At 46.8% G+C, this 19404-nt stretch overlaps 1 long non-coding RNA gene across 1 annotated transcript; it reads right to left on the bottom strand.

Annotated features, from left to right (window-relative positions):
• Positions 1-17139: 17139 nt before the first annotated feature.
• Positions 17140-18934, bottom strand: LOC144166397 (uncharacterized). Its single transcript, XR_013321667.1, has 2 exons — positions 18252-18934; positions 17140-17617 (listed from the first exon to the last, which is right to left on the bottom strand). It is a non-coding gene; the product is annotated as an uncharacterized LOC144166397 (long non-coding RNA).
• Between the last annotated feature and the right edge of the window lie 470 nt (positions 18935-19404).

Raw genomic sequence — 19404 nt, 5'->3', positions numbered from 1 at the left:
TTCTCCGATGGTTGGAAAAACGGCGGCAAAAAAGAAAGAAATGCTCTTCGGATTCAATTTCCGTGATGCTACTCACCGACTCCTTGTCCGTGTGCATGGCTCTCTCTTCAGAAACTTTACATCCTATTGCCAAAACTTTTTATTCCTGCGTCCCCACTCATGTGCGGGAGATTCGGCTCGTTTGGCTGCCCGGCCACTGTGGGTTAACCCTCAATGAAACCGCTGACATATTAGCTAAAACAGCTTTGGCTTTACCGATCGTCGAGGTTCTTCCCCCGTTTTCTTGCGTGTTGTTGGCACGCTATCGCCAATACCTGTTCAATCAAGATGCCTCCGACCATGGTCTGAACACTTCTCCTGGACTTGAACACCTCAGGTACCGCTGGGAGAGAAGTTTATGCCAAACTCGCTTGTGCGAAGTATTGATAACTTCTTTTCGTTGTGGTGTGCCACCACTTAATCGGTATTTATTCAGGGCAAATCTGATAACCACCCCTTTGTGCCACTTTTGCCAAGAAATTGAATCCGAAGAGCATTTCTTTCTTTTTTGCCGCCGTTTTTCCAACCATCGGAAAAGGCTGCTGGAGATTCCCCTGCTACGTCTTGGACTGCCTTTAACTGTACCGGTGCTTTTGTCGTTTGGGGGTACTAGGCTGGGCCGATGCCATAGGGACGTGTGCAACGCCATCCACTCCTTCATTTCGGAGACAGCTCGTCTGCAGTGTTAAAAACATTCCGATTAGGCTGATTTTTACTATAGTTTTCCTATTCTTCTCTCTGTGGTTTTTTTTCTCGTGTTTTCTCTCTCTCTCTTTCATTAACCTAGACCAAATTCTTTCTTCTGCTCCATTATTTTGCCTCGCTTGTTGATTGCAATCAAAACATAACTCTTCTTGGCCAATTCCCCTAAGTGGGTATGCGCCATTTTTCGGGCCACCACCACCATATCATGTTGAAGGCCGTGTGAATTTCACAAGGGGCGTTTATATTCTCAGCACTTGATTCGCAAAAGAGAAACTAACCATGTTGTAAGGGCTTCACCAGATGAGGCGTGACACTGTTTTTATTCATTCTATCTTCCACCGTGGCCTAGCCACTAATTTACTATGCGCTGTTTTCGGGTGATGCCCATGATCGTTATATAAGTTCGTACAAATAGTAGCGAGGCGATAAATTGTTGACAGCAGAGCAGCTGCTTAAGCTTTCCGTTCCACCATGGAGCGTTACCAGAAAACTCAGCTCAGCCGAGCACATGTAAGGGTGCGCCTCGTGAGGAGCGCCTGGCGTAGGCCAGCTCTACCTTCGACAACACTCTGCCCACCATCTCTCGAGTGCACTTCTACTTGCCAGTTCACGTGCGTTCTCGTCTGAAGTGGGAAGCACAGAAAAGCTCCCGCTACAGACGCCGAGTTCGCGAAGCCGGTTGTGGCAGGTTCTAGCGCGTGATAATGCGGGTCCACTTTGGGGGAGATGTGAAAGGCTGCGGACAAAACGATCTGGGCCTGCCGGTCATGGAGAACTTTCAGCGGCAAGTTCGGAAATCCATGCGAGGTGCGACAGCCGGGTATCCGACGAAGGAAGAGGGGCTGCCAGCTCTGCTGTTTTTCGAGACTTAATTGCACCCCTAGTGCAAGCTGCGCCACTTTTTTTTAAACAGCGGAACTGTTGTACAAGCCAAAAGTTCGCCGTTGCAGGAAAAAATAGCAAGGTAATGCGGAGCGCTCGTGAGCGCGTGCCTCGCGGCGACCGCCGAGCGTTCCCGGCACGCTCAGTGGCTATAGAAAAAAAAAAAAGGAGCGAGAAAATGCGGAGCGCTCGTGAGCGCGTGCCTCGTGGCGACCGCCGGGTCTCCGCGCAGTGCTTTAGCAAAACAAAACAAAAATAGTCCAGTGCTGTCGTCAAGGGCCACCGCGCATGTAATGCTTGGCATGAGGAACCCGACGATATCTATGCATATGACGATGACTACTACTAGCACAGTGCAAAGCGACGACAGAACATGCATACGTAAACAATTTCAAACTTCTACAAATGCGTGGGGATGTGTCCTTGTGTGCTCACGTATAAAGAAATCCTGCAGCTTCGCTGTGAGCTGGTGGAATGCTGAGGATGATTTCGCATCTACCCCTCGCCGCGAAGAAGAACGACGATTACTATAGCGCCACAACTATGCAAATAAACAATGATGCTGAAACTTAACTATGTGCCCGGCAATGCTCTCCTACAACCGTTTCGCTATTCATGTCTTGCGCGTGAGTGCAAGCTTCCCTGAAATTTTTTTAGTGTGCATAACGAGATTTCCAATCTGCACAAAGTTTTCCGACAGTTGTAACACAATGTTGCGCGCAGATGTACACACGCCTACATTTTTACATGTTGTTAGATAGGTTTTTTTCAGCCGGTGATAAGGAATTTTTTGTGTGCCCCTAAATATATAAACGTCCACCTTTGAATGCACTAGGGAAGTTATGGCGGACCAAGTTCAGTTGAGGTTTCTTTAAAGCATACCGCTCAGATATCTTGATTGATTGATTGATATTGAAGGGTTTAACGCGCCGACGCAACGCGGGCGGTGAGGCGCGCCGCAGTGGAGGGCTCCGGATTAATTTTGACCACCTTGGGATCTTTAACGTGCGCCGAAATCTCGTACACACGGGCGTTTTCGCTTTTCGCCTCCATCAGAAAAGCGGCCGCCATGACCTCGTGCTCAGCAGCGCAACGAGCCACCGCGGCGGGTCCGCTATGTACCTGCACCACTTGCAATTCGTTCAATGATCAGTTCAGAGCCTGTATACAGGAGATCTCTGCGTGCCCTCTTACCGATCATTTTCTACAGATTGGCATTTATTCTTGCTTTGCATTTCGGCGGTGGATTTCCGGATATGTCCGGTTTAGCGAATGAGAGGGCACGAGACTCGGGGGATGGTCGGTTGGTAGGCATGGGCGGGGAGGGCAACTGTATTGTCACAACTGCTTGACGCCCGGGGGAAGACGGCCGGGTTGTTAAATACACTGGACAGAGAAATACGTAAGCGGCGGCACAAAACTGCAGTCCCAAGGGAAAGGAAGAGAGTTCGGGAGGTATGTCGTACAACAGCTCGGAGCGCAATGCAGGGGGGAAAGGAGGCGGCGAAGGACAGGCTGAACGCACACTGGCGAAAAGTTGTAAGGCGGAACCAGCTACAGACGAAAATGTTCGGCGCATTCGTCAATGTCGGTGTCAAGCAGCAACGTTCGGGGTAGCGAAGGCACTGTCGAGGGACGCGATGAGAGACCAGTCACTCCCCACCAACGTTTTTAGATTAACGTTTTTAGATTAACCAACGTTTCTAGATTTAGACCTTAACTAAAAACGTTGCTCCCCACTCCTCACACAAGCGCGACAGCTGTGCGTTTCGTTTTCAGATTACTTCAGTTCTGAAGGAACACTACAGTGTTATTTGATAAAATGTATTGTACACCTTTTTTTCTTCGAATGTTTAGATAGTGTTCACTTTTGTTCGCTTTTTTATCATTTTTACCATGTTTCCTTGAAAATGTTGGAATTAAAGAATTGGCAATTGTGGTTTATAAAAGAAAAAAAAAATATGGGGTTTAACGCGCCCAATTAAGCTACATCCGGGCTATGAGGCGAGCGCAGTGAAGGGCTCCGGATTAAGTTTGACCCCTTGGGGACTATTGACGTATACCCCGTAATCTCGACACACGAACGTTATAAAATAAGAATTTTGCTGCGAACTGTCTTGATAAAGTCACGAATGTCTGTTCATGTATTTTTTTCTTCCATTTATTGCTTGCTACTCCCGTGTCTCATTCATGTAATGTGTTTTTTTTTGCACCCAGCTAAAATGTTCTAAAACGAAAAATGGCAGTATTGGAAATGCAAATAATAAAAAAAAAAGTAAGGAGCCAAAGCGTGTACTGAAGTGCCAAACACATGTGTGGAGAGCGACGCGTTTGCGCACGTGTTTTCCCTCTCTGGAAACCGGTGCGGCTGCAGCGGTCGGTCAGGAACACGCACGAATGCTACAGGACCGGTTTTGGAGTGGGAAAAGACGCGTGCCCAAACGCCTCGCTTTCCGCACATGTGTTTGGCCCTTGAAGGAGCCATGAAGACGAAATACAAGTTTGGTTTAAAAAAGAGACCGTTTTGTCCCGGTAACAATTGTACCAATTTTATCGCGAAATTCAAACAAATAATCGAGATATTAAAGGAAACACGTGAAGCAGTGGCGACTTCCCAGCCTCTTTCCACCCACTTTTCTATGACGTCACAGAAACTTGTGCGATTGGCGGCCGCCGACCTAAGCCACCTCAAAGAAAAATGTCTGGGCGATTGTAGTGGGGCCTCTAGTACCGTTTGGTCGCATCACTTGAGGGCTAGCGCGCAGATGACACGCTGAAAACTACGTTTTAAATGCGGAGCATTTCTTAGGCTCGCGATGTCACTCGTCGATGTTGTCGGCGCCGCCCACACGCTCACTGCGCATGCGCGTCGCGTCGAGGCGCAGGTGCGCGTCTCTCCCCCGTACCCTCATCGCTCTCAACAACAGCTGCGGCGGTGCGGGGGGAGCGCGTCTGCGCGCGCATGTGTCGTAGCTACCCGTGCGCTGCGTCGCGCTCAACAGTAACGGCGGCAGGGCGTGTACACGTGATAACGGCGTGGTGGGTGCGTGGAAAGTTCGCGCGCTTGTGTACGGAAGTGTGCGCTTGCGCGTCTCTCCCCCGTACTCCTCTCCCTCGAACGCGGGCGGTGTGTATATAAGCGGCGGAGCGCGCGTTCGGAATTCAGTCAAGGGCGTCTTTGCTTGGCTTTCGCTTGACTTGACGCTTTGCTTGACGGCACCAAGCAATAAAGACAGACTTTAACTTAACACTCCTTGCCTTCGCTTCTCCTTCATTCAATAAATAAGAATATTAAAGACGAAATAACAATTAAGCAATCCCAAGCCATACCCAATTAGGCAACATTCACGCGATACCCCCACCACTCTGCGATGCATTTACTCGAGTTCCCCCCGTGGGAAGATGCGGGCGGGTTTTTTTACTGCTGGCCCATCTTACGTCACTTCTGTCCATAACACGTCACTGTAGCGCCATATTCGAAAGTTTGTCAATGTGTCATCCATTTTGTCGGTTATAAAACGTCTTTCGTGTGCGAAATGGAGCAGAGTGAATTACCGATGGCCAGTTATTTAAAGTAAACAAAGTTGTATTTTGTCTTCATGGTTCACGTACGCCCATCCTACTAAACTTCACGCAGCCTCGCTCATGCAGTACGAGCCACTCTCCCGCCACTGCGGAACACTGTGTACACTCTTTCCATGGTATTGCGGGCACGCGCCTACCAAGAAAGCCCCGACTTAGACCCGATCCCCAATCCATCGTTTGAGTGGGAGTGGGAGGGAGAGTGGGAGGGAGAACTGACTCGCTTCGAGCGCGAGATCCAGCTTCTACTAGATTTGTGCGCGAGGTGGCAGCAGGATCCAACAGGATCATGATACCGACACTCCGCCCACAGTATACTTTTGTGCACTATAAAATTTCTCTCTCTCTCCCCGGTGTCTGGCAGAAGACGAAGCTGCGCGACAGTCTGGCAGAGTGACAGATTCTCCGCGCAGCTGTGCGGCAGCTGCGCGACAGTTGAACGTAGCATGAAGGGTTGGGTAAGACCGTCAAGTGACTCTTTTGTAGCTTTTGTAATTGTCCTAGTATTTTATTCGTCAAATCTAAAAAGTGCTGAGTAAATAAAATTAAATAATAAAAAACACGGACGGTCTGGATGCTCCAACCACAGAATATCGTGCGAGAGCACCACACATATTTCTGCTTATAAGGCGTTCTCCAATACCCCACAACGGGTATATATATATATATATATATATATATATATATATATATATATATATATATATATATATATATATATATATATATATATATATATATATATATATATATATATATATATATATATATATATATATATATATATATATATATATATATATATATATATATATAAGGTTAGTAGAGACAGAGACAAACGAGAAAGACTTAGAAAATAAAAATACGTTTACTGACGTTTCAGGGAGAGGACTCCGAGTCCTCTCCCTGAAACGTCAGTAAACGTATTTTTATTTTCTAAGTCTTTCTCGTTTGTCTCTGTCTCTACTAACCTTATTTTTTCGCGCTCTGTGTGAGTTTTTATCTTTTCAGTCTATATATATATATATATATAGCAGCGATGGCTCAAAGGTACAGCACTCGCCTCGTATGCGGGAGGTCCGGGGTTCGAATCCTGGTACCGCCGGACACCCACCGGTTTCTTTAATGGGTACAGGCGTCCCTGGTCGAGTGCGGACCCTTGAAAGGGGATTTCACGTCTGGAAAGCTGCCTTTACCCTATCGAGGGGCCCCTGACCCTTGTCCATCTGGCGGGGCCCCCGGCCATCATGCCGCGTTGCGCCATTGCCGGGGGTGAAAGAGTCTGGCGGCTTGTCCTGCCACAGGCGGTTGCGAGTTGAGCGTCCATCGTGGCTGTGGAAGGCACCATGTGAATTCGTGTTCCTTGGTGGCGCCGGGAACCTACCGGTAAAATAGGTACAAGCGACTCCCCGGCCTGGCGCTCGGCCCTTGTGTGGGACTACAACGCTTGGGAAGTTCACCCGGCTTGCACGGGAAATCGCCCCTATGGAATGGGGCGGCTGCAAAAACGCAGGAACTTTTTTTTTTTTTTCTATATAGACTGAAAAGATAAAAACTCACACAGAGCGCGAAAAAATAAGGTTAGTAGAGACAGAGACAAACGAGAAAGACTTAGAAAATAAAAATACGTTTACTGACGTTTCAGGGAGAGGACTCCCTTTCTATATATAGATTTCGATGAGTTTTGCAACGGGCAAGAAGAAACGTTCAGGTAAAAGATAAGAACTGCGGTTAACTTTTTTATTGCGGGATTTATAAATTGTTTATTTATAGGTTTTAAATAATTTTATAATATAATATAATACTATAAAATATTATAAATATATTATATTATATATAATATATAAAAATAATATAATATAATATAATAATATAAAATAATTTAAATAAAATAATAATAAATAAATATAAGTTATTTATTGACCGGCCTGTGAGCAGTCCTAAACATAAACCCTAAAGTCGAGAGGGAAGCCGTCACGGAATAGCACAATTGGTAGTGCACCGCACGCGTTATGCGGAGGTTGTGGGCTGGAGTCCCGCCTCCGGAAAACTTGCGGATTTTTTCTCGACTTGTATTTTCAATTATTTGTACCCCGTGTCAAAAAAAGTGCAATCATACCCAATTCGGCACTATAAAAACATTGTCAAAGTACCAAATATCACTGGCAAGAACGAATGCAACCTTGATATGTGTCTTTACGGAATCCCTCGTCCCGTACGTCTCTGCTCTGCAACTATATATATATATATATATATATATATATATATATATATATATATATAATCCGAACCCACGACCTCCAGAATACCGGTCTGGTGCGATGACCACTACGTTATCGGCGGGGCTATTTTCCCCTCCACTTTCTGGGGTATTTATGTTAAGGTATTTTTGCTTCCTGCGCTTGGGGGTGGTAGCCAGCGCCACTCGTACTACTCGGGGTGAAGGGGACCTTCTTTTTAACTCCCGGGCACTGACTCGAGTGTCTGCGACATGTCGAGAGTGGTAGACCAGCGTTGAACCCTCTTAAAGGGACCCTGCAACACTTACCGTTGACTACTCGGAATGTATTTTAAAGGAGTACTGACACCAAATTTTGACGCCTAAAAATGATATAATTGGCTTCAGTAGTTTGTACAGATGCCTCACAGAAAGTTTTGTAGCGATCCGAGGCTGGAATCACATGTAAAATCGATTTTGATTGTCCCGGCCGCGAGCTTCCACAAATCGGCAGCACTAGCGAAATTGCTTTCGGCGTGACGAAACATTGGCCGGCGTATCTGGCCGGTTGTTGCAGGCAGCGATGGGCAGCGATGTTGCAGGCAGCGATGGGCAGCGATTGTTGCAGGCAGCCGCTGCAAGCATCGCGCGGTTGCGCTGGTTAGTTACGATCGCTTTGGCGTTCGGTTAGCGCCCGAGGTTTTTTCGCTCAACAGAGCTGCTACCCGCGTAACATGCTGCGCGTTGCGGGGACGAAAGATGGCAGCGGTGGTGGCAAAAGAAAGGGTACGGAGACCATGGTGACAGCAGGACGCTTGTTTTCTTTATCCCTCGCCCATGCACTTAATCTATTCCAGCATGAAGGCTAGACTTCTGCCAATTTACTAGGACGTCGTAACTTAGCTTTAGGAACGACAAAAAGTAGGTTCTGTAGCTAATAACAGGTTCGAATGTCAGATTTACAAAACGCCAGCAATTATACTGGACTAAAAGGCCACTTTACAAGTGCCATTTTAGGGATGCTATAAATCAGGCATGTTATCTGAACAACCTCCGCTTAAACCTTTTCGCACTTACCCCCGCCTTTTAATATATATCCTCCTGTGGGCATTGAAAGGACCACCAAATGTGCATTCTGCTCTTTGTTCTCTTGAATTTTATTTCAACCTACACAAAAACTGCTTTTGGCCTGAATGTCCAACGAGTCGAAAGGTCCAATTCGTCACGTGATCGGCGAGACGAAAGGTCCAATCGAGCCTGAATGTCCAACGAGACGAACAGTCCACTGAGACGAAGGGTCCAACAATACTAAGGCCCCACTATTTTATTCAAGACATGCATTTGTTGTGAAGATTAAGCCGATAGCGGTAGGTTCAAGCGTGTTGTTCCAAATGTTACGCTACGTTAATAAAATGAGCGTTGCGACAGTGCAGGTAGTCGTGTACGGGCCTCACCTTTGCGTCAATATAAAGTGTTGCACATGAACGTGCCATACCGGATGGCTTTCGTCAACCTCCTCAAAATAGTTCCACCACAAAACAAACAAAAAAGTGTGATTGTGATTATGGAAATCTATATGACTAATCTGTTTGTTTGCGGCACAGGGTACCATCATATGATTGATGGCGTGTGAAGACTGGACCGGAAATGACAAAATTTCGCCAATTACTCTTAGGCCAGAAAAACGAACTTCTGCTCAATTGATTCTTTTAGCAACGTAGGGGCTATCTTCTCAAATTAGCTGGAGCACTCCTTAATGGTTGACTAGAATTAACATGCACACAAAATCATCTGACCCGCTATGAGAATAAATAATTGCATTTCGAGCAGCATCTCTTGGCGCTCTCTCTTGTTCACTCCTTTGTTTGAAGTATAGTTGTCCATCCCTGGGGAGTATGGGAACTGAACAACCGGGTGGCAGATTAACCATTCGTCCGCTCACATTTAGTCCCTAAAGGGTGTAATGATTGGGGCAAAGTCAAGTAGTCCCCCAGAAGACCAACTTTTAGTCCTTTTTGCCTAAGCATGCATGCAGTCTTTTTAGGCTGGCTATGCAGAAATAACGTTTTCAGGAGGTTGAAATTTTGAGCGCAATGGGCCTTTGAGCCTACCTGGACTCACCATCCCACAGGACGGAACAGGCTCCCATGCAGTACTACAACTTCAACGGACCACGACTCAGCTAACCAAATTCATCCACCGCACCAAGCACAAACGGGCAGGAGTGAAGGAACCAGACATCATTCGACTTAAGCTTTTCTCATGAGGCACGTACGGCACACCTTACCTGTCTCTCAAGCCAGCCGAACGGCGAACATTCTGTACTTGTGACATCACACCATAATATCGATCACTGCAGGTGAACAGGATATGCCTTTTCGTATGCTGTGAATGATCTCATGGCGCCTTGTCACACGCATAGACACTTACGCACAGAATTGTAATATAAGTAAAACGAGAACAAAGCAACAAACGTGAACAAAGAATCGTAATCCTTATTTCGAAAAGTGGGGTAACCTGACACAGAAGACGACAGCTTATCTGCAACCAGATGACCGGTATCGACAACAATGAACCGCAGGAGTACAGTATTATGATTTGTACTAGCTGCTGTGTAATTAGTATTTGTGGCCATCCTAAGCTTGATCCTCTGCTACCTCATTCGGCTCCTTCCCACCGTGAATTGTCATTGCTCATTTCATTTTGCATATCATTTTGCAATGGCCGCCATTTTGCCATAGTCAAAGATCGATATTATGTATTTGCAGAATAAACAGGTATCTACTGTTGTTGCTCCCACTGCCAAACAAAATAGACCACAAAATGCAACCTCTGTGTGAAGTTTGAGCGCGAGCGGAGCAGCAATACGCTCAGGAAATTAAAATTTCCTGAGCGTATTTTCATTTTATACGCTAAGGAAGTGTTCCATTTATCGATGTAACACATATGTAACACATGTCCTGGTGCTGAGTCTATGCTGCTGAGGGCATCGTCACATTTCTAGTGTTGCGGACAGATGAGGAAAGGGAATCGATGAAAAGAAGACGGTTTTTGAAAAGTGAATACTATGATAATTCCAAGGCTTGAAGTTAGTATTTGGGCTTGCTCTTGTGACAGCGCGAAGCACAATAACGTCGTTTTTGTAAGTGGGCACGAAATGTAGACGAAATATCAGAAGGGAAGATATTGAAGTAGGATGTTTTATCTCAATAACTGATTAATATGTGAAATCCTGGATGACAAATATGACACATAAAACTGACGCCTTGACGAGACCGAACTGAGAATATACAACCCTCATCCGCATCGACCGCTTCTTACGGGCTGCGAGCAGTTGACCGACACTCACGCGCGTACACGGTGAGTGTCAGGCGACTGTCGTAGCACCCTCCTTTTTTTGGATGGACGAACACGTGACTGTTTGCTTGTTTGCTTAGCGCTCGCGTGTCTGCCATGGCATGAAGGTCGGAAACATTATTTTTTTCGCTGATACTAGTGCACACCAACAAAACGACGAGAAAAACTCTGACGGTTTGCCCGAATGATAAAACAGGCCCGAATGAAAAAATTGGAGTCATATTTCGGCACCCTCAGCAACGTACTCGCGTCCAAGCTTGCTTTCGTCAATAGCGTTGCAGGCACACTCAAATTTTATGACGTAAATCAGAGGTGCCAGGCGTATATTTCACTTCAAATTATCGTGTAGAAGTTATTGCATGTGAAAATGCAGAAGGGTCCCACAACTATATTGCGGTAGAGGGCATTCAAGGTAACTTCACAGTGCCCCAGACATCCATTTAATAGTAAAAGCCTTAATGTCCAACGAGACGAAAGATCCTCCGAGACGGAAGGTCCAATCGAGCCTGAATGTCCGAGACGGAATATCCATTATTGGACCTTTAGATGCTGAATCCACTGAAACAAAGTTAACGTAATGACTTGCATAGTTTCACAGTGTTAGTAAGCGTATTCCGAGTTCGCAACCAATTTGGCAAATTAATTGTGAAACCGCCACACTTCTACTGCACTATTGTTAGTCACAACAGTTACCAAAGCCTGAAAGGAAGTTTACATTTTTTTTGTGTGTGTCAGCAGCAGCTGAAAATGCCTTGCTGTAAACAAACTTTGTACCAAACATTATGCTTGCATTATGGCACATACAGTAGGATGTTTCGTTGCAACTTTACATTAATCAGGCAGAGTTAGAATGACAGCAAGCATACCCCACATTTTTTTATTGCGATAGTATTCCCGTTGGCATAAGTACTATGTCACAGGTATGTAAAACAAAATATATAAAATATAAAATCAGCAAATGTACAAAAAGGCCATTAACTGCGAAAGTAAAATTAGAACTCAATAAGTACACTTGAAACACAAGAAAAAAAAAACAGTATTTTTATGCAAAAAGTGCAATAAAAACAATATCTTGCAAATAGGTAGTTTATTGTTTATGTGACTGACTTCTTGTTTGTACCTGTAATTCTGCCTTAACAGTGTGAAGCATTCATTACGTCTGTCTAAGGTGTAGCTTATAAGCCACTTAACTGCTCTCAGCAATGCTACAGATCTGTGAGACAGGATAGTTGAGCAGACACCAATTTATTTGAGAGAAGGCCTCAGGTACGTGTCGGTGTACAAACATTCAAATTCAAATAACACGCTGAAAGACAAACTGATATATACACAGGTAAAGAATCCAATGTGGAGTAATAATATGGAAATCAAAGAACACAAGACCACTCGCACTTTGTTGTACAGGTACCAGGACACTGCACCTCTGTGCAATTAAAAGTCACGGGCATTGCACAAAGCCTCCACAAAAATTGTTACAGGCGTTAACGTTTGCGCGCCGCAATCGCAAACGGATACGCCTCGTTACACGACAGTTAACGTGCCGGCTAACGCAATGGGCGCGCTAAAGTGGTGCTTTCCGCTGTACTAAAACTCTCTACTGTCTGTACAGTGACGACTGCCTCATCGTCGACTGATGGAACCTTTTCTCGATGTCCGAAAGGTAGCCACGAACAACGGCTGCGATCAGAGACGTCGGTGACCCCTTTCCACTCGCACTTTTGACATAGTGGGCCTTGAGCACCCTGTTTTGGGCTTCAATGCCGTTATTTGTCGTTAGAACAACGTCAAATTCAAGCCTGTGAAACATTACCCACAGCACCTTCACACTTTGCCACACCGCTTCAAAGTAGCTGCGAAATTCCTCGTTGTTCCAGTACTCTGGGCTAGAAGCAAGAACAGGTAAGGTAAGGTTAATAACTGCCACATGTGGGCGTCAGCTTCCCGGCGCGCAAGGCCAGCCGCGCACTCGGAACGATCGACCGCCACGCACGAACGCGACGCCCGAAACCACGAAACGATGGAAACAAGGGGAAAATAGCTCTCTCTCACTCTCGCTCGCTTATTAACCTGACAGAAACGTTTGCAGATCGACGCTGCACTTGTTTTAAATAACCGGCATTGACACCGTAGCATGCAGATAGTACCGAACCGACAAACGCCGACGCCAACGTAGAGAAAACGCGCACGGCACGATTTGTTTTGGGTTAAACATGGTTAAACAAGAAAGTGACGAAACGATCTTTGTCACGTGACTTTCGGTCTTGACGTCACCACCTTTATGATCACGTGACAGGAGCGCGAGGGGGTGTCTAGAGATCGGGTGTGAAATGAGGCTCACCCGAAGCCTGTCCGAGCAAATCGAGGACGACGCCAAGGTGCATTATTTTCGCGCGACGACATGCAGCGCTAAACGTGGACTGAGTTCGTGCGCGGCGGCGGCCGCAAGAACTGTCGCCCAAGCCAGCGGGCTCGGCGTTGCTCGGGTCAGCTTGGGTGTTGGGAACTTTAGGCTTAGTATCGTGGCGAATATTTGATCGCCGCTATCTGTACAACTGCGAATGACCATCCCTTACACAACTTTCCACACTATCATCCCCTTTTTCGGATGTGGAGCTTTATTTTGGCGATAATTGCCGTTTCAGCGATCGGTGACCAAAACATCTGCCGTGACCTGTTTTGATTCTAGCGCGCAGGTGGCGCCATCTTTCGGCCGCTCGCCGCACCGCGGTGCCGGCAGTGCTGGGTCGGAGCGCCGAACCTCCGCTGCCGGTCAGCGTAGGCTTGACATCGCGGAAAATATCTGAACGCCGCTTTTAAATTCAGCGCTGATAACAACCCCTAGCACAATTTTTCACCACACTAACATCTACTTTCTCGCATGTGGAACTTCTTTTTCGCGATCAGATTGATTAGAAGAGTGGCGACAAGCTGTTGCTATCACGGTCTGCGCCGGTTCGAGCCGCAGTGATATTACAAAACGGACGACGGCGAAGACGTCGCCAGCCTAATCGCCTGGCCAAATAAAGTTGTTCTGTCTGTGTGTCTGTCTGTCGGGTGGCAGCGACTCATCCGACTATGACGATTCAGACGACATGTCGACTGCGCGGGCAAGTGCGGACCATGCATGTGCAATCGTAGCAGACGATGCGGCAAACGTCCCTGACGTCACGGAAACCGTGACGTAAGATTCGCCGTCCTGCATTTGAACGGCAGTTTGGCGCGCTACGTCTGAATTTGAAACTGATTGGAATAAATGCGTAAAAATTAATTAAGCTACTCCTAAATAAGCTACTCCTATCGCCGAGAGGACTCAATCTTTCCTCAGAAAAAAATGTCACAATGGCGTTCACCCGCAAGAGCATGGACCGATACCCTCTAATCCTCAGTGGCCGGCCTCTACATTACGTACGAACCCAAAGATACATTGGCATTGTAATAGACAGAAACCCCTCTTGGTCCCCAGAAGTAAAAAGATTACGTACGCGAATTTCAGCAGCATCCCAAATTATTGGATATCTTTGTGGCACTCGCTGGGGAAGTGATTGTCACTCTGAGTGCTCCTTTTCAAGGCTTACGTTGATGCTGTCTTGCGCTACAGCTTTCCCATCCTGCAGCAACTGTCCCTGACAAGCAAAAAACAGCTGGAAGCGGCAAGGAACAACTTTCTGAGGCAGTGCCTTGGCCTTACTGCAGGCTCGTCATGTTTTGGGTCCCTTGCAGAAGCTGGCTGCCTGCCCATGGATGTGTTACGGCTTAAAGAGACGCTACGAAATTATTTCGGAGGTACAGGCTACATGCCACAGCCCATTTCCTGGTTCGTAGTGCGGATCAAGACGCTTCCAGCTTTGGACGAACAATAAAGGATGCTTCCGTGCCAAATCAAGCACCGCAGACCATGCCACTGGGTTTTCCGCCATGGACTTTGTCACCTGTTACCATAAAGCATTCTATACCAAAAATTGATTAAAAAAAGCGCATATCCCAACCTGTCCTACTTTAGGTTACCCTTGCCCATATTCACAAATTTTACTCTGCAACGACCCACATTTTTACACATGGATCGGCAGCATTTGAGCGCAGTTCTTCAGGAGTTTCCATTCCGGCAGCTAACAAATCACTGTCATGCCGGCTTGAGCGAGTGACATCTTCCACGCTAGCTGAAGTTTATGGAATTAAAGAAGCCATCCGGTACATACTTCTTCAGCCACCGACACAATGGACCGTATTCAAAGGCTCGAAAGCCGCCCTACAAAGCCTGCGACATGCTAGCTGCTCCAGCATCCACGACCACATCCAGCACGAAGTAAAATACCTGCACCATCTCGCTTACGCTGCTGGCCATCGCATAACCCTCAGTGGCTCCCTGGACACTGTGGTGTCCTAGGAAATCAGAGAGAAGATGAGGCTGCACGTAGGGGCCCAGAAATCAAAAACAAAAAACGATTTTCTTCACAAAAAAAGATGCCTCAACTATGACCAAGGCGCTATCTCTAGCAGAAAGAAGCCGCTTATGGTCCCTTCCGGAACGTCATGATTTTCTATACTCAATTGCCCACAGATAAGACTGAGGCTGCCAGAACGACTACCTCGCTGGCGTGAAACGGTATTTCATATAGACTGCGACTCAATGCGGCGTTCACTAATGCCTACTTACGTCGCATAGGCTAAAGTACAAGCCCATATATTGCGACAACTGTGGCGCCCCCGAAACCGTTGAGCATGTCCTCCTAGAGTGCTCCGCCTCCGCTGACGCAAGGAGCTGGTTACAGCAGAAGATGACATGTCTTCACCCTGGACCAATACGCTGAGCCTTCTACCTGGACCATGGCATTCTCCATCATCTCAGCGGAAAGTCCTGAATGCGTTATTTGACTATCTTGACGATATTGGTGTCACTGAGACTTTTAGCCCCCCTTATGCGGACAGTCTTCGCTACATCACATGTCCCTCCATATGACCCTATCTCTCGTTTTTTTCTCCTTTCACCTACTACTCCTCCTTTTACTACTCATCTATATTTTCCCAATTCCCCTTCCGGCAGATTAGCATGTCGACGTACGCATGTTGGCAAACCTCTCTGCATTTCCTTCTTTAATAAAGAGCTTCTCTCTTTTTCTGTATAGCCTGAGGTAACTGCAAAAGGTTGCTTCAACGGGACATGCAAGCGGACGCGAGCAGCGCAGCCGGCTCAGCTGACACCACCGGCCCGGCACCGCCTTGGAAACGAGTGGAAATTTTGTTTTATATTGTCGCAAAATAAATTATTTTCCTGGCAACATTTTAAGCAGCACAATTTAGAAACGGTAGAGTACATGTATACTAGCGGATAGAAGGTGAGGCAATAACGCCAAATAAACAAATTAAGCGCAAGTAAATGTTGCAAACAAATGTTGCAAATCGCACGTCCGCTGCCTATAGATGCGTTACGAACTGTATACACAACACAGCGGCATACACGGTGCGCGGCCCAAGTATACGATCGTCACTGACTGTGTTGGTTATCTTCTAGTGCAGGGGTCGGCAACCTGCGGCCGTATCATGCGGTCCCGAGCACGCCGTCAGAACCCCCATCCCTCCCCCTCACTTCCTATCTGAAGGTCAAGGCCGCCACGCCAGCTTTGGCCTCGAATGGGGTCACGGATACAAAAACAGAGAATTGATCGCGCCCGCCCTCTATACGCTCAGGCAGAATGTTTTCATTTGCCAAATATTATTGGCAATTCGCAGAATTTTTTTCTGTGCCTTCAAATCCCCTTCCCTCTCCCACCCGATTTGCCGTCCTCCGCCGTGTCGGCTTCATGCAACTCAGCCCTCCACCTCGAAAGGTTGCCGACACCTGTTCTAGTCTATTAAGTGCGAACTGGGGATAGATGAAGCAAGAGCGCAGTTAAATAAAGTGAGCGCAAACAAGGAACCAGAACAGCCACTCAGTTCGACCCACCGCTTTGTTCTCGTACGGCACCTACTTTCGGAATCACGAGACAGATTCGCGCTGCTGATGCTCGTGGCATTTGACCACTGATCCACGATACAATAAAAAGCAAGGTAGCGCTGCACCACATACTCGTGACGGCGTTGTAAACCAGCAGCCCTAGTGAAAATGTTGAACTGGGAATCCAACTGGTCCCAACTGGTCTCAGTTGAACTGGGTTATGGAACAATTCCCAGTTGGGACCAGTTGCAAATGGTCCCAGCTGGCCCAACTGGGGCCAGTTGTAACTGGTCCCAGTTGGCCCAACTGGGACCGGTTGCAAATGATCCCAGTTAGCCCAATGGCGACCAGTTGCGACTGGTCCCAAGCAGGAGAAGTTGCAACTGGTCCCAAGCCAGACTAGTTGTAACTGGTCCCAATCGGGACCAGCTGCAACTGGCCCCACTGATCCCACAAGCCCCAGCTACTCTCAGCTGCAGCCATTTTGGCCACTCACTACCAGAAGCAACATGGTCTGTTCCTTCCAGCTGCCAACTGGTAGTGCTGGCTGTATGTACTGCAGAAGAGAGCAGCAACAACCTGCACAACACAGCTTTACTTTCTTGGAATTTTTATTGCACTCTGGGAATTCTCGCTCGGCATTCAGTCTGAGGCTAAGTTATTGACAGCCAGGTCATTGGCGGTGAGGTCCTTGGCGGCCAGGTTCTTGGCGGCCAGGTCTTTGGAGACCAGGTCCTTGGGGGCCAGGTCCTTGGAGGCCAGGTTTTTGGCCACTGTGCTCGCAGATAGCTTTTTCTGTGACTTTCTTACATCTTGAATCTTCTCTGTGAGAAGGTGAGGCACACTGGGGACGACAGTCGCGACGTCAACTTGTTTTATGTCGCCCCAGTACCGGAGCATGTCTGAAACAGGGACACACATGTAAAGCCAGAAATAGCAATTGAACATTACGTAGCCAATGATGAAATTTCAAATAATATTAGGAATAGTAACAGCATTTAGTGGGATTGTTTTAGTGACCATTGGTTAAATTACACCTTGCAATACTAGAAAATAACTTCTTATACCCCAAGCAACCGTGGAATTTAAACACTGCCACAGTTAAGGAACTTCTAAGTACTAATATTGATTGACTTTGGGGTTGACTAAAGTTTGATTGACTAAAGCTACACCCCAGTTATGAAGTACACTATAGTGGAGGGGCTCCAGAGTAATTTTGACCACCTAGGGATTTTCGACGTGTGCCAAATTTCAACAGACATTTTTGCTTATCACCTCCATCTTAAAAGCAGCCACCGTGGCAGGGATCAAACCTGTGTCCTTGGGCTCTGCAGCACTATGCCATAGCCACAGGGCCACGGCGGTGGGTAGCTAAGCTAATCATTTGAGCAATTTGGTTTCACTGTCAGCAAAGTGGGGCAACGAAGTGTAAAGAAAGAACAGCAAAGCTTTCAAGTTTCCCAGATGCGCAATTCTGAATGGCAAAACAATATTTCTGCGAGGAATTTTAACGCAACAAATGCCTCTTGAACTTACCTATCACCACGTTGACTTTCATGGGTGTCAGGGCAAGCTCTGCAGTCTCCCCAGTGGCCTTGCCTTTTGGGGGCAGCCTGGCCACTCACACTCCTTGTCGCAAGTACTTCAGCCGTCCAAATGGCCTGCGCCGTGTCTTTGCAGACCAAGGTCGACTTCCGATTACTCAGGATTTTAGCGGCTTGCGCGCCGCTAATGGTGACACCATTCTTCATATGGAACTGCATAAAAAAGTTATAACATGCTGTAACATGAAAACTCATAACAAGACAGTATTTTCCCCCAGTCTGGCTTTGTAAACTTGTCAAGCTTATTTCAAGTCATGAAAAAAAAAACTACCAGGGCAGGGCTACAAAGCAGGCAACTCGGTAGGATGGCGGTCTCATATGTGCAAACTCTCTCAGCCTGGTAGTTTTTTTTCAAAATTGATAAATCTTTATTTTAAGAGCAAAGCTCTTCAGCAAATCATAATTTTTCATGTTCACAGTTAAAAATACCATGAAATTGCCAAGCGCGTGCACGTGAGCCAGGGCCTCATGGCAACCGCTAGGCAGTTAACAAAACCGAAATGCCTAGCGCTCGTGCGTGCGTGCCTTGCGACGACCGCCCAGGGTCCCCTGCGCACTTTTGTCAAGACAAGCATACCCACTTAGGGAGATTGGCAAAGAAAAAGAAATCTCCATCATTTGCCATTATCGTGGCCACACTTGCTTGGAACGAGAAAGACGTGTCATAGTGTACACCCCTCCAAGGTGATGTCCAATGATTATCACTCATTAAAAAGACAACACTTATAGCAACAATGATGGAGTACAGGTCCTTGCGGCAGCAGCAAAAAAGCAAACCGGATGCATTCGTGGACCTAAACCATCATGATGGTTGTGAAGATCGCGTACAGCTTCGCTAAGTCTTACGCGTTAGTGTGAGCTTCCTTCATTTCTCTGTGCATTATTTCACTTGCTTCCGAAAGGAACAAAATAAAGCCTATAAACTTAAATTTCCCAAAAAGACATTGTTTCCCCTAGCAGTGCTTGTGATCACACTTTTTTTACACATGGGATTGCCATATTACAGCAGTGCAACAGGTTCGGTTGAGCTACAAGATGCTAGCTGTGCTGGACATGCTAACTTGACATGCGCACGAAGTGCTGGC

This window comes from Haemaphysalis longicornis, unplaced genomic scaffold, assembly GCF_048455015.1.
Source record: "Haemaphysalis longicornis isolate Haplotype H1 unplaced genomic scaffold, Haemaphysalis longicornis Haplotype H1 scaffold_1, whole genome shotgun sequence".
Classification (NCBI taxonomy): domain Eukaryota; kingdom Metazoa; phylum Arthropoda; class Arachnida; order Ixodida; family Ixodidae; genus Haemaphysalis; species Haemaphysalis longicornis.
Note: the sequence above shows the minus strand (reverse complement) of the source record. Positions and strands in the feature narration are given on the sequence as shown.